The following is a 15913-nucleotide window of genomic DNA, read 5'->3' as shown; positions in this document are numbered from 1 at the left end:
ACAGAACCAGTTTACTCATGCAGGCAAAGCTTAATGCAGCTTACCAGGCAAGGCTAACTTGACCTGGATCATTACTTTCTTGTGCCTCTAAAAATTACAAGCAAAACTTGAACGGTTTCCCAAGGTTGATACATGGTAACCACTGACCGATTCCATATTATTTAAGAGAATTCTAACATCATAACTAATCTCGTGAATACAGTCACTGCCTTCTCACCATATAAGCTTCTTTGTAACAATATACCTGTAAGCTTCATTCTATGTTCTGATTTGACTGCTTACAAACGGTCATTTTGGTGTGTGAGCACCAAACGTTTACTAATTACTACTTCAGTTATTCATTGGTCTTACTCTGGCTATTTTGAACCTTTGACACTATCAAAGAGCCAAATTTTCCAGAAATGAAAAAAGTACAATAAATTTAATGGAGACATTAACAGTAGCCTAATCTTATTAAAAATTAGCGAACTAAGAGAGACCAGAAGAAAATATCCAGAATGAAGCATGCAGAGGGTAAGAAACTGAGAGGGTTGGGGTGCCTGGGTGGCTTAGTCGGTTAAGCATCCGACTTCAGCTCAGTTCATGATCTCCTAGTTCGTGAGTTCAAGCCCTGCACCAGGCTCTGTACTGACAGCTCAGAGCCTAGAGCCTGGAGCCTGCTTAGGATTCTGTCTCTGTCTCTCTGTCTCTCTCTCTCTGCCCCTCCGCTGCTCATGCTCTGTCTCTCCTTCAAAAATAAATGAGCATTAAAAAAAAAGACAAAAGAGGGGCACCTGGGTGGCTCAGTCAGTTGAGCGTCCGACTTCAGCTCAGGTCATGATCTCACAGTCTGAGTTCGAGCCCTGCAACGGGCTCTGTGCTGACAGCTCAGAGCCTGGAGCCTGCTTCAGATTCTGAGTCTCCCTCTCTCTTTGCCTCTCCCCTGCTCATGCTCTGTCTCTGTCTCTGTCTCAAAAATAAATAAAAACATTAAAAAAAAATTTTTTTTTAAAGAAGAAAAAAATTGAGAGGGTCTAATATGCTTCCGGTGGATTCTTAGAAGGGGCGGAAGGAGGCAGGAAGCAGAAAAACTTTAAAAGATGGTGTCTACGAACTTTTCAAAAGAATGAAAATTACTTTAGTACATATTTACTAAGAACTTAAAAACAAAATATAAATAAGTATATACCTAAACACATCACGGTAACATTGTTGAAATCCAAAGACAAAAATGTCTTAGAAGTCTTAAGTAAAAAAAGACAGTTTCCACTCATGGGAGCAAATATTAAACTGACATAACATACATCTCATAGAGAAAATGAAGCTGAAGATGTAATTCAGTAACTTCTTTCAATGCCTCAGAAGAAAAACAAGTTAGGAAATTCTATACACATCAAAACTATCCTTCAAAATCAATTTGTGAAATTTTTAGCTAACATAATCAGAGAATTCACTCTTAGCAGCCATACAACAGGTGCAAAACACAGAGTATTCTTCAGGCAGAAGGAAAATATTCAAAGATGGGGGACTGGAATTACAGCAAGGAATGAAGAACAATAAAAAGGATAAATCTAAATAACTATTGATTATACAATATTTTTAAGATAAAATAGATACAGAACTAAAGCAGCACAATAGTTGCAATGAAAATGAGATAAATGGAGTTTAAGTGCCCAGGAAATGGAGGATATACCCAAATATTGTATTTTGAGAAGTCAAAGACGCAGGTTTTAAATAATTTCCAAGTTAATTGGGCGCTTGGGTGTCTCAGTGGGTTAAGCATCTGACTTCAGCTCAGGTCATGAACTCATGGTTTGGGAGAGCCCCACATTGGGCTCTCCACTGTCAGCACAGAGCCCGCTTCAAATCCTCCGTCACCCTCTCTCTCTCTGCCCCTCCCCTTCTCAAAAATAAACATTAAAAAATAACCTCCAAGTTAACAAAAAAATAAAGAACAAGGATCCAAAGAAAAACGAGAGAAAAGGGCACATTAAACAGGTTTAATAAAGAGAAAGCACGTATTAAGATTTAAACCCAACTGTGTCAGTTATTTTGTTAAATGTCAACAAACTGAATTTTCCAAACGTAAGAAATATTGTCAGACTAGGTTTTTTTTTTAATTCTAACTATACATTTGGCAAAATAATCACTCAAAATGTAAGCACACAGAAAAGTATGAAAATAAAGGGTAAAAAGAGATAACAGACTGCATATACTAACCAGAAAAAAAAAGTGCAGCTATATTAATATTCAGCTAAGTAAACTTTATCTCTAACAATACTTTTTTCTTAAAGAGGAACACTCAATGACTTTATAAGACTCAACTGATGAGGAATATATACAACTATAAACATGTATGCACCTAACAACATATCCTCAAAATATATAAAGCAAAAACTATCAGAACTAAGAAGGAACAGACAAATGCAAGATCAGGGTATCAATACATTTCTCTTTTGAATCGATACATCCAGTAGAGTGAAAGAAAAAACAAGTAAAGACACAGAAGAATTTAACATGACTAACCAAGTTGAACTGGCAAATATAGGCAGTGCATCCAACAAATGCAAAAGCACATTCTTTCCAAGCACACACTGGATATTTACAAAAATTCATCATATGTTGGGCCATAAAGCAAGCTTTAAAATTTTCATAAGCTTTTAGTGTTCTGACTACAATGGAATTACAGTAGAAATATAAGTAGAGCACAGAGTATTATTACAGTAGTGAAACTACTGTGTATGACTCTGTTATCATGGATATATATCACATATTTATCAAAACTTCTAGAGTATACTCCATCAACAGTAAATCCTAACATAAACTATGTACTCAGAATGGTGATGATGTGCTAACACAGGTTCAGTAATTGTAACAAACAAATGTTCAATCTGGTGCAGGATACTGATAATGGGGGAGGCTGGGGACAGGGGCTGGGGGATCAGGAGATCCAGGAGAACTCAGTACTTTCTGCTCTGTTTTGCTGTGAACTTCAAACTGCTCTTAAAAATAAAGACTTATCTGTAAGGATAACCCCAGAAACCTTAGTTAAGAAAACTCAACACAAAATAATTCCCATTTCCCACCCCTGCCTTCCCACTCCTCTTCTTTTCTCCACCCCACCCTTCCTGTACTTCCCTCTGCTTTCTGCCCACTGTAGACAACATAAAAGACCAGCACGGTAGGAAGCTGCATCTGGAAACATGATCACTGGCAAGAGGGAAGGGATATGGAAAATCTCACTACTGCTCTTAAAGTTTATGTGATGAATCTCTTCTGCTCCCATTTCACTGACCAAGATAAATACATGGCCACATCTAACTCAGGAACCAGAATGAGATACTACCATACACCCACTGAAATGTCTAAAATTACAAAGACCAACAATACCAAACATTGGTGAGGATGTAAAGCAACAAGGATTTGTTCACCGTAGTATGAATAGAAACTGGTATACCCACTTTGGAAAAGTTTGGCATTATCTACTAATATTGGACAGAACATATGACCCAGCAATTCTACTCCTGAGTGTACTGAACAGTAAAGCATGCAAAAGAAACACATACCTGAATGTTCACATCAAGTCCACGCTCGTGAATCCTGTGACAGCCATGAAAATGAGCCTCCTGAATCACCTACCATGGGGAGGTGCGCTACTCTGAACTCACCATCACCCTTCCCACCAGGACCACACTTCCCACAGGCTGTTTCTAGCCAAAGATCGGCCACAGGCAGAATACTAAAGCAGGCTTATTCCTGCAGGACAAGAGACTCCTGTGACTCCCAACTCTGGCTGGAAGACTCCTCACTGGCCTTGCTTAAACTTTCTTAAAACTACACTGCAGTCACCAGACTCTGCCTACCAAACATTCTCTATCCCTTTCTCTTCCATATGCAACAGACCAGCAAGGTGCTGACAGCACCCTCACGTGTATTTCCTCTGCTACATCTAAATGTGATCCAAACTTGCTGTCTTCTGGCTCTTTGGAGGCTTGAACCAACAGTCTCAAACCAGGAACAACCCAATATTCATCAAAAATGGAATGAAGAGCCATGAAAAGTACAATTCATACGTGAATAAAAAAAACAACTCTAGTGACCACATGGTTACATGAACGGCAATTCCACAGTTGGTGTGGATTAAACAACACCAGAATAAACCAAAGAAATTACCAGTAGTTGCAACCCGAAGATTAGTTTTTTTTTCTTTCTTTTTTTAAAACATTTTTTGTAAGTAATCTCTACACCCAATGGTGGCGCTTGAACTCACGACCCCAAGATCAAGAGTCACATGCTCTACTGACTGAGCCGACCAGGCACGCCCCACAAAGATTAATTCTAAATTAAGACCATGCCACAGACCTGCCACTCCAGGATCCAACTATCCCCACCACATTTATGGATCCTGCAGTTCCCACTGTGATTTCTGACCTTAACAGTGACCAGAGCCCTCTAGGATCCTGGGGCTCCCTTTGCAGCTTCAGGGTAAGGCATGAGCACGGAATCCTCCCAGAGTGGGTGACCAGGCCTGTCACAACATTCCAATCTCCCTAAGCCTTTGGATGCCGTCTTCCTCCATGGTATACCAACAGTTTTGGCATCTCAGCTTTGCTTAGACAGACCACCTTTTGTTTGTTTCAGGTAATCAACCAGAACTCTAATCCCTCAAGCTACAACACTGATCCAGAACGTCTGCTGATGAGCCCACATCAACAAATACGGCCTAACCAACCTTCAGGTCCCTTCCACCATAATCCCACCCCCCCTTAAGATCCATTCCCACAGGGGCGCCTGGGTGGCTCAGTCGGGTAAGCGTCCGACTTCAGCTCAGGTCACGATCTCGCGGTCCGTGAGTTCGAGCCCCGCATCGGGCTCTGGGCTGATGGCTCAGAGCCTGCAGCCTGCTTCCGATTCTGTGTCTCCCTCTCTCTCTGCCCCTCCCCCGTTCATGCTCTGTCTCTGTCTGTCTCAAATATAAATAAACGTTAAAAAAAAAAAAAAAAAGATCCATTCCCACAAATATTCCCCAGGTTCCTACCTATACAGTGGCAAACCAAACCATCTTTTGGGTCACACTCTGCACCTCCCACTTTGGGGCCTGCTAGGACCATCCCTGGGGGAGGAAAGGCAATTACAGGTTTTCCAGGCAAAGGGAGATGAAGTTCCTCACACAGGTGACAGAAACGCTGCTTCTACTGGCAAAGGAAGCCCAGCAGAATTTAGGTCTCTAACTTAATGGCAATCTGACCGTATGTCCCTAATCCAATTCTTAGAATCCCATTCTTTATCCATCAGTGCTCCTTACAAATTTGGAATTCAAGATGAATTTTTTACAGCAGTCACAGAAACTTTCAGCTCCCTTATGTGGAATCTGAGTTAAGAATTTAAAACCCTGAGCTCATCATTTCGCTTTGTAATGTTTTAACTTGGCTAGACTGAACCACATCCCCGGTTCTAGTTTGGGCGGGCCACGGGAGAGTTCTCATGCAGCACCTGTGGCTGCACATGTGCCGCCTGCATTCACTGCTCTTCTGGTCGCCCTCACTGATGCCAGGCAGACTCGGCCCTGCAAGGCTGCTGTGAAGGCTTGCCCTTCCCCCAGGTTCCCAGAGAGTCCTGCCCCCCGTACCACAGGTGCGGTGAGCTCCAGGACAAGGGCCCACCTTGTGCATGGCACCCACAGCACCAAAGTCAGAGGCAACAGAACTGACACAACTTTCAATTCATCCTGTACAGCAGACCAGACATACCCACAAAGCACCTGGCCAACTACTGCCCAGGGCACGGGTTTGAGCAGTCACGACCCAAGCACCAAGCTGAATACTAGAAAACTAATCATGGGCAAAAACAGGAACAATTTCTGTTTTCACGAAACTCAACATTCTAAAGAAAATAAAAATTCATTACATTACATTCATTTACAGTATAATTTTGAGAAGAGCAGTAAGGTCAGCAGTGTCTCTAATAGGAGAACTTAACTACAGGGAAGTCAAGAAAAAACTCAAAAACTTCAGAAAGTTGATGGCTGTGGTAGCAGGTAATGGATATACAGAGTTCTCTGGACTATTCTACCTTATTACAAAAATCTGCGAACTCACACAAAAAGAATTTCGTGAAAAAGTGATACTTAAGACAAACTTTAAAGAAAGACTAGGGGAGTGCCTGGGTGGCTCGATCCCTTGAGCATCAACTCTTGATTTCGGCTCAGGTCATGATCTCAAGGTTCATGGGATGGAGCCCCGCGTCGAGCTCTGTGCTGACAACCCTGGGCCTGCTTGGGATTCTCTCTCTCTCCCTCTCTCTCTCAAAAACAAACAGACTTAGGAAGAAAAAGAAAAAGAAAAAAAAAAAAAAAACCTGGAAGAACCGAAACAAGAACCAAAACAAAAACATTCCAGGCAGAAGAAAAGAACCAGTGCCCTGTGGTCTGGCGGAGAAGGTGCCGGGCACAGAAGAGCAACAGGCGTGGCTGGAGCAAGGAAAACAAAGGGAGATGTGACGCCCGTGAGGCGAGGCACAAACGATAAAAATTACACATGCCTGTGAGGTCGTGTTATGAAATTGTGTCCTTAAAGCAATGGGAAGCCACTGAGAGTCTTAAGTAAAAAGGTGACATAATCAGATCTACCTTTTTAAACTGGAATTTTTTGACACTAACAAAATTTCAAACATGTTTACCTTTTACCCAACAATCTCACTATCTTAAAGCTATACCTGCAAAAACACAAAATAACACATCTACAAGGTTATTCCCTACAGCAGCACATATAACAGCAATAAAATACAAACAACCTGTGTTCACCGTTATGAAACTAGAAGCACAAAAGAATGGAAAAGAGCTTGTAAAAGCAATCTCCAGAATGTATTAAATTAAAAAAAAAAAAGAACAAAAAACCCCACAAAAAACAGAAAAGTGTTGAGTTCTACCTTTTGTTTAAAAAAGGAAAGGAAATAAAAATATGCCAGTGCTTGTATCTGCAAAAACAAAACACTGGAAGAATAAACCAGAAACTAACAAAAAGGGGGCACGAGGGGAACGGTGCAGGAGACAGGAATGGAATGATGTGACCATACCTCTGTAACACGGCTTTGGCTTCTGAACTGCGTAAATGTTTTACATACTGAAAAAAAATACATTAAACAAAATGAACGCAATCATTAAGCACTAAAGATTTCGTGAAAATAAACCAAATTAATAATCAAACTGGTAAGAATCAGAAAGAAAATATTTTCAAATCATTTCATAATTCCAAATGTCGACTGTGCATCCTTATGTAGATATATTTTACGAACAAAAAGGACTATAATGAAATACAAACCAACACTATGCTGTTACTGGTGTTTCCAAACGTCATTTACACTGCAGGACAAAGGGAAGTAATGTTGCAAAGAATGCAAATTTTCAATGTTAGAGAAAAAAGGATGAACTCAAAGGAAAAACCCTGAGTTGTTAAATACGAATTGGAAATATCAATACAAAATCAAGTTGCATGTATTTCCCACATCTGTCTACTGAAAGTAGGGGCATCCCAGTAGCAATAAGGAAACACAGAACCAGATTTTGGTATCTAACTTCCACTCTCCAATAAAAGCAGCTGAAAGAACTGGCTGATAGGGGCGCCTGGGTGGCGCAGTCGGTTAAGCGTCCGACTTCAGCCAGGTCACGATCTCGCGGTCGGGGAGTTCGAGCCCCGCGTCAGGCTCTGGGCTGATGGCTCAGAGCCTGGAGCCTGTTTCCGATTCTGTGTCTCCCTCTCTCTCTGCCCCTCCCCCGTTCATGCTCTGTCTCTCTCTGTCCCAAAAATAAATAAACGTTGAAAAAAAAAACAGTATTTTAAAAGAACTGGCTGATAAAGAAAGCACAAAGTGAGTCATGAGCATCTGGTATCAGAAAGCAAGAAACGGTTCAAAGATTAATGGGGTGGCACCAAGGGAAGACACCCAGCTTGAAGGGACTGCATGGTGCCCAAGTTAAGACAAGCCGAGGAAAAAGAATGAGGACTACTTGAGTAAAACACTGAATATACCAAAGCCCATGGGTCCACAGTGGTCTAAAGACAAAAAGCAAAAAGAGCAACTCACAACAGCCCAATCCTGTACGCAGGAAAAAGGACATTCTGACCACTTGTCAGGACCTAGATTAATTACTATGATTTAAGAATACGACTAACTAATATAAAAACATATGGACATGTAGATTCACATGCCTGTGACTACAGAGATCATTTATAGATACACACAAGGCCATACACATACACGTCCAAAAATTACACGTAGGCTATAAGGATATAACTATAAACAAACTAAAACTTACTATAAATACAATCTAAGTTTTTTAAAAAGTTGTTCTGCCTTTCTAAAAGACAACACTACAATCTAACAACACCTAAAATGGTATAAAAAATATTTTACTAGTCTCTTCATTTACACTCTCGATATCTGGATAAAGTAAACATATGCTGAATGTATCCCTCTCCCTCCACCTCCTCCACCCAAAACACTCATCACATTCAACATTCTGGTGACTCCAGACTGACTCCCCTTGTCCCAAATGACTTCATCCACCGCCTCCCACAGGCTGGACTAGAGATCCTGTGCTGGCAGATTCCTTCAGTCCACCTTTCATGCTGCTTAATGCCTTCCAATGGCTTTCCCCACCTACAGGGTAAACACCAACTGCCTGGATATGGTATGCAGAATTACGTCAAATCTAGCCCCAAATTCTTGCTACACAGAATGGCCCTGCCAAACTACAGCTGGTGTCAGCATTGGTAACGTCATCATCACCAGCATCGGTACCCACAGGGCACCTACTACAGGGACCCAGAAGTTTACACTTGATGAGGTAGGTGTTCTAACCCCATCTAACAGATAAACACACGCACAGGAGTAAATGCTAACACGGGGCAATCTCTGGTTGGGATTCAAATCCAGGATGGTCTCAAACACTCTCTGCGCACCTCTGCTGTGGCTGTCCTTCTCTGCTCTCCTGCTCTATACTCTTGATCCTTCTCGGGCATCGCCTTCTCCGCCAAATGCTCTCAGCATCAAATTCCCTCACCACATGCAGGCAGATCTTCCCCACCAGACTGAAAGGTCTGCAAGGGCACATCTTTATGTATTATGCCCATACATGACTCATTTTATTAAGAACAAAGATTCAATTAAAAATTGCATTGAAGGGGCGCCTGGGTGGCGCAGTCGGTTAAGCGTCCGACTTCAGCCAGGTCACGATCTCGCGGTCCGTGAGTTCGAGCCCCGCGTCGGGCTCTGGGCTGATGGCTCGGAGCCTGGAGCCTGTTTCCGATTCTGTGTCTCCCTCTCTCTCTGCCCCTCCCCCGTTCATGCTCTGTCTCTCTCTGTCCCAAAAAATAAATAAACGTTGAAAAAAAAAAAAAATTTAAAAATTGCATTGAATACTGGGGCACAACTTATCAAACTGTTCACTTCAACATTAAAAATACCATGCAAAGTTCAAAAGCAGGAAGAAAAGGAAATCAACAATGAGTGGCAGGGGCTGTTGCATTTCAGGACTGCACCGGGAACCCTACAAATTCAGTTAATGCTCAAGATGGCCTCATGTGACAACTTAGAAATGGCAAGTTCAAAAGGCCAAGAGGTGGCGGGGTGGGAGTGGGAATCAGTTGTGTGGCTTCAGACCAGGACGGAGTGGGGCTGGATTTCCACCCAGACACCGCAGAGTTGAAGGCCACACTATCTCCATGGCCAACTCCAGAGCCCACAGCCTTCTCACAACACCATAACGTCTGCCAAATTGAACAACATACTTGGGCAAAATAGTTGATTCCCTCTTCCAAGTTCTTCTCATTCAAGGAACAGGGAAAGAAAACATTTAATTAAGCATCAATAAACATAAGCAAGTATTTACGTAGATATGTATTAACTGCTCTTTCTCAGCAAATTAAGATCCTGTTAACAGCTAAACCAAAAGAAATACTCAACAGCTTTATTTTTAATCTCTAAATAACCCATGTGATTAATTCTTCAGATACAGCATCCCTACCATGTACTTTTAATGTACCAAGAAACAACTGCTGACAATTAAGAAGTACAGTGAGTGAAGCTGCAAATGATGGACAATCAAGTAAATCACCGGAAACTGAAAACACTATTATCAAATTTCTCAACTTAAGACTTCAGATTAATAATTCTCATATCTTATGACTAAAAGCCAAATTTGAGATACTGCCCTAAGATGCACAGGCACACACAAACCCCACCAACGTCCCAGTTCACACTTAAGGGACAGGTACCATTATCTAAGATGCTCTGTATGGACAGCGACGACCAACACTTCATCGTCACCTGAATTTCATGGGTGTTAACAAATGTTCCATTAAAAACACATCAAAGAGATCTGCCACCAACCATGGGAACAGTACTGCAGTATTTCTCAAGGCCCTTAATTCGATGAAATGAACTGTGACCCTAATGGACGGCAAAACACAGCACTGTTTCCCAAATTTAGGTGACCAAGGAACCCTCTGTTTTTCCTGTAGTATATCTTAGATCTAGAGTCACAGAGACACTACCTTAAACAACACTTCAGATATTCCAAAACTAAGTAAATGCCTTATTCTGAATTGGTAACTAAGGGTACTGTCAGAAGCAGTAGTGGTGGAATTTCTGGGATTTATCCAAAGCTTTAAAAAATATATACACATATATAGACAAATATATATTAAACGTAGAGAACTACAGGCCTTTTTTACCTTACACATTTCACAACATCTTAACAGTAACCATTTCGCTACTCAAGACCAAAACTAAAAACATTCTATTTTATTTCTCACTAGAAATTAATACCTACTATCCATAATTTTGACATAAACATTGTGCGACCTTTACTCGTTATCGAGTCTAATAACGAATGTTTTCTGTAAACTCCTGGCTCTTCCAATTTCGGGGTGTCTGCCCATCAGCCAAGGCTGGGGGAAGGAACTGAGGAGGTTCCTGGTTGATGTGACCCCATGTGAAGTGTCACCACCTCTAAAAGGATGCTCACAACCTCTAAGAGCATTCTCAAACTCAACCTGCCCCGGGATACACCACCAAGGGCAGGCTGGATTTCCATTTCCTAACAAAAGCTGTGTGGAAAGCGGTCACAGCCCTCTCCCTCCACCCTTTCCAGACCAGAGTTCCTTCCAGAAAATTCCAACACAGGAAAGTTACAGGTGTTCACGCCTCGGAAGGTATGTCGTCTCCAGCTGCCGTGGCGTCACACGCTCGAGTGTGCCCGGTGCCGCCTCCTGATGCTCCCGCTAGCGCAGCCCCTCCACCCGCGTATCCCACCCCGATGTGCGTGGAAACTCCCGCTCCGACCCCAGGTCCCCCAGCGCACGGCACGCGACACCGCGTCCGCACGACCCCGCTGCGTCAACATGCGTGGTGCGCCCCCCTTGCGGCCGCTCCCACCGGGGCCCCCAGAGCCCACCCCGAGCACTGCGCAGCTTCTGCGTCGCCCCATCCATCCCGGCGCCCGGGGCGCAGCGCGCTCAAGGTCACTCGGGAGGCTGGGGCGCGAGGGGCGGCCCCGGGCGGGGGCGGGGCGGGGGGGCGACCCGAGCCCGCAGCGCCCCGCCCCTCCCCCCGCCCGGGAGGGGGGGGGGGTCCCGTCCCGCGCCACGCCCGGCCGATTATGCAACGCTCCTGCGCCCCGCCCCCGCCGCCCCCCGCCCGCCAGCGCCCAGGCCTGCGGAACAAAGCGCGCGGGGCCCGCGGCCGGGCGGGCCGGGCGGCCGCCATGTTGGCGGGGGCGGCGAACAAAGGCGCGCGGCCGGAGCCCGAGGCCCCCCACCCGAGGCCCGGCCGGCAGGGGGCGCTGTGCAGGCGCCGCCCGCGCCCGGACAATGCACCGCGGCCCGGCCGCCGCTCCCCGGGCTCCGCCGCCGCCCCGCAGCGCGCCCCGCCCGCGCCCCCCTCGCGGCCCTCGCTCTCCACCCTCCGACCCGCGGCACGCGGGCCTCACCTGCCGGCCGCCGAGGCCGCCGTCCGCAGCCCGCGGGCCCCGCCGTCCCGCGCCGCACTCCCGCCCCGGCCCGACCGAGCCAGACGGCGCCGCCCCGCCCCCGCTCCGCTCCGCGGCCGCCGCCGCCCGCCCCCGGCCGCACGGCGCACGCGCACTGCGCTCGCCGACTGCGCCGGCCGCGCCGCCCGGCCCCGGCCCAACGGGCCGCACTGCGCAGGCGCCGCAGACGGCGGGCGGGGTCTGGCGGCAGGGCGGAGCCTAGAGGGCCTCGGGGCGCGGCCTGGAGCCCCGAGCGGATCAGGGGCAGCTCACCTGCAGGCGGGGCGGGGCCTGGCGCTGCAGCGGTACACGGCCTGGGAGCCGGGCTAGGCGGGAGGCGGGACTGGGCCTGGTGCGACTCACCAGGCCGCGAGGCGGGGAAGAGGCGGGACGGAGCGCGACAGGGCCTGGCGGCTGGGTGGAGCCCGGCGGGCGGCGGGCGGGGCCTGGGGCTGCTCACCTGGCGGCGGGTAGGGCGGGCCGGACGAAGCTGGACCTGGCCCGGCGGCCGGGCGGGGAATGGCGCCACTCACCCGGCGGTCGGGCGGATGCGAAGGGACGGCGCGGGACGGGGCCTGGGGGCCGGGAGGGGCCCAGCGAGCGGGCAGGGCTGGGAACTGCTCACCTGGCGGCGGGGCTGGTGCGGCTCTCACGGGCCTAGTGGGCGATGGGGTCTGGCGCCGCTCACCTGGCAGCTGGGCGGGCGGGACGGAGCAGGGCGGGCCCGACGCCGCGCTCTCCCGGTGGCGGCGTGGGCGGCCGGGGCGGGGCCGGGCGGGGCTCTCACCTGGTGGCGCCGGGGGCAGCTGGGCGGGGCCCCGGGGCGGGCGCGCGGGGCCGGCCCCCAGGTGTGCGCCGGGAAGGGGCGGTGTTCGGGGCGTCGAGCCCCGGGAGCCTGGGGCGCCAGGGCTCGCGCCGGAAGTCAAGCATCCTGGGAAGTTTCGTTTTCGTTCAGTGGGAGGACTTTCGCGGATGGACCTGCCCTCCTCATTCTTGGATCTAAGCAGTAAGTCGTCCTGCAGCGCGCACGCCGCCCGGGTGGATGAGGCCGGGTACGGTGGTAGGGGCGTCCGCGGGCTGAGCCGTGGCTGCGTTGACACTGGCCACACGCCGGGTAGGGCGCCAGCCCCAGCCCGGTCCGTTCCCCGTGCGCGGACCCGCGGCCGCACTGCGCCTCCGCCGGGCCTCGCCCACCCACCTGCCCTGCCGGGAGGGGGAGGGGCGCTCTGCGGACCGGGGTCCCGTTCGGAGCAGAACCGGTTCTCGCCCACCCACCTTCTTCGCCGGGCGAGGGAGGGGCGCCCTGCGGACCCGGGTCCCGGTCCGACCAGACCCGGGCCTCGCCCACCCACCTCTGTCCCGCCGGGGATGGGGGGGAGGAACCCGGGCCTTGTCCACGCACCTGTGACCTTGAGAACCCAGCCCCCGACACACACAAGAGAAGTAGCCTAGCTCTCCTCCGAAATTGGGAACCAGGCGTTCGTTCCCAAGGTCGCTCGAGAACTCGTTTGACTTGTTTTACCCAAGATGCCCTTTGAGTGTTTTGTTGTTTGTTTGCCGGGAGCATGGGGAGAGGAAGGAAAAGAGAAACAGTTTTGACTCCTGATGAGATGAGTGCAGGAGCTGAATCCTGGGTCTGAACTGGAGCTCTGTGCGCACAGTCCTCCACTCTCCGGAGCTCTCCCCTCCCCCACCCCGGCCCCCCACTAGCGAGGTGTCTTCCAGCAGGGAGCAGGGCACAGAGGGGACTTGGTTCCTCGAGCGCAAACGGGCAGCCACCTCGTAGTAAACCGCCTCACGGACTGCTGTCAGGTCGGATGACAGGACTTTTGGAGAACACACTAGGCTCTCACGTGCGGCCCAGCGAGCTGCTAGTTAGCAATGCCCTCTGGGATTTTACTGGCACCTTCTTCTTTCCTCTCAAATAAGACTGATATGTGCCTGCTCAAGCAATTAAAGCTCATCTCAGGTGACACACTTGGCGAGCACAGGGAGTTCACAGGCCAACTAGAGGGCCAGTTTAGACACAAATACGGAAGCGTGTCGCTGTGCTCACCAGTGGGGATGTGTTGAAGGGTTGATGCTTTCACTTGTGTTTCACGTGCATGGAGCACATCAGGAGCTCAGAGGAACGGGAAAGAGGCAGGTGCGGAAGAGTCCACTGGTTGGAACACTGCAGTGGCATCCCCTGGGTTTCTCCACCTTGCCACTATGGACATCTGAGGCTGAGTAATTCTTTTTTAAGGAGGATGTTTGGCAGCGTCCCTGGGCTCTACTGACCAGATGCCCTGAGCACACACCTTCCCCAACATTTTGACAACCAGAAATGTCTCCAGGCAAAGCTAAATGTGTCAGCCCATCCCCTCCCTCTTGGAGAAGTCCTGGTTTAAATTTTGCCTCTAGCGATGGTCACTGGGAGACAATGCACAGGCCAGGACAATGCACGGGCCAGGGAGGTGAGCCACCCTATGTCAGCTAGGGTGGCACTTCCAAGGTATGCAACCACCATTCCTGCCAGAAGTATCTCACCCCCGCCCTCAGAAGCCTTGCTCATTAGCATGCTGAATGTCAAAAATTACACCCATTTAAATCTGCCAAAAATATTGGGAGAAAATGAGAAAAGCTAGAGAATCAGGCCAGACACAGGAGACTGCAACCAAATCCATCACATGACCCTCGAACCTACACTACTTTAAAGGAAAGAAGCAACCAAAGAGATGAGGGGAACAGTTGGAGGATTTTACATATGGAATGTATTTCAGAGAGAGTATTATTGAATTATCCTTAATGTGTCAGTGTGACGATGTCTGTCACGAGAATGCCCTTGTCCTTAGGAGGTTTGTCTTGGATTATTTGAAAAATCAAGAGTCCTAGTGGCCACAACTTTCAGATGGTTCAGAAATATATGTATTTTACACAGAGATAAAGCAAATGTAACAAAAATGCTAACATTTTGTGATGAGTGTGTGTGGTTCATTGTCCAATTGAAACGAGTCTGGAAAACTGAAATTTTTCAAAATAACAGGTTGGAAAAGTTGGGCGGAGCCCCAGTTATCTCATGAATCTCTAGGGTGCTAAGTAAGCATCCCCTGCTGTCTTCCAGCTCATTGACCAAGCATTTCCAGAAACTTAAATATAGAGCTAGTTTCTGCAAGTTTCCCAACCACACTTGACTTCTGGAGATTAGGTCAGAAAAGCCTACATGTATTTTTCCTCCTGCGGGAACTTTATTTCTGGCAAGTATCAATTGGCATGTTAACCGTTCCAAACCTCTACGAGGCGTATGTCTCTTAATATTGAGTCCCTGGGCTCCCACTTGGGGAGAAGGGAATTTCTGCCCCAGAGATGAGCACATCTGTGGTGGGAGAGTGGGGTGAGCTCAGACCCACAGCGGACCTTGATGTATTGGTGTACTTACCCCGCTGACATTGATGTGATCGTTGGAAACCAGTCTTCAGAAGCTTTTTCAGAGTAGTTACGTTTATCATAAAATAATCCAATTCTTGAACATGGCAAAAAGTATTCTAAACGCATCATGCACGCTACACACAGGAATAATTCTCTATTCGTGTAACTAGGGGGATGAGTTTGACAGTCTGCTAGTTACCTTGTAGGTAAGGATGCTCTCTCACCATTGGCTACCTGGGTCACCTCCTCCAATTGACCCAATGCCCTGCTACTCCCAGACTGTGGGGGCCGAGGCTGATGAACTGGGAACATTCAGGGTTCTTCCATGTCTAACACATCAGTCCTTAAGATCAGAGCTCCTGCTGGCCCTGCCACTCCCACCTGTGGCTACAGGTTTATGGCTACACTAATTAGGCAGCCTTGTGTGAATCCTGATGAGATGGTGGCCTGGCCAGGACAGAGGCATCTGTTCTCCGATGGTCCTGATAAGGCACTGGG

At 48.1% G+C, this 15913-nt stretch overlaps 1 protein-coding gene across 3 annotated transcripts in view; it reads right to left on the bottom strand.

Annotated features, from left to right (window-relative positions):
* SPIN1 (spindlin 1) overlaps positions 1 to 12012 on the bottom strand; it is an 85756-nt gene extending 73744 nt beyond the window's left edge. For all 3 annotated transcript variants that reach the window (XM_047100797.1, XM_047100783.1, XM_047100807.1), the window contains exon 1: positions 11969 to 12012. The gene's annotated coding sequence lies outside the window, so the exon portion shown is untranslated. The remainder of the gene's footprint in view (positions 1 to 11968) is intronic.
* Between the last annotated feature and the right edge of the window lie 3901 nt (positions 12013 to 15913).

This window comes from Lynx rufus, unplaced genomic scaffold (assembly GCF_022079265.1).
Source record: "Lynx rufus isolate CCGP_SWC_20201006 ecotype Redwood Valley unplaced genomic scaffold, mLynRuf1.p SCAF_10, whole genome shotgun sequence".
In the NCBI taxonomy this organism is placed as follows: Eukaryota; Metazoa; Chordata; class Mammalia; order Carnivora; family Felidae; genus Lynx; species Lynx rufus.
This window is presented reverse-complemented; position numbering and strand designations above follow the sequence as displayed.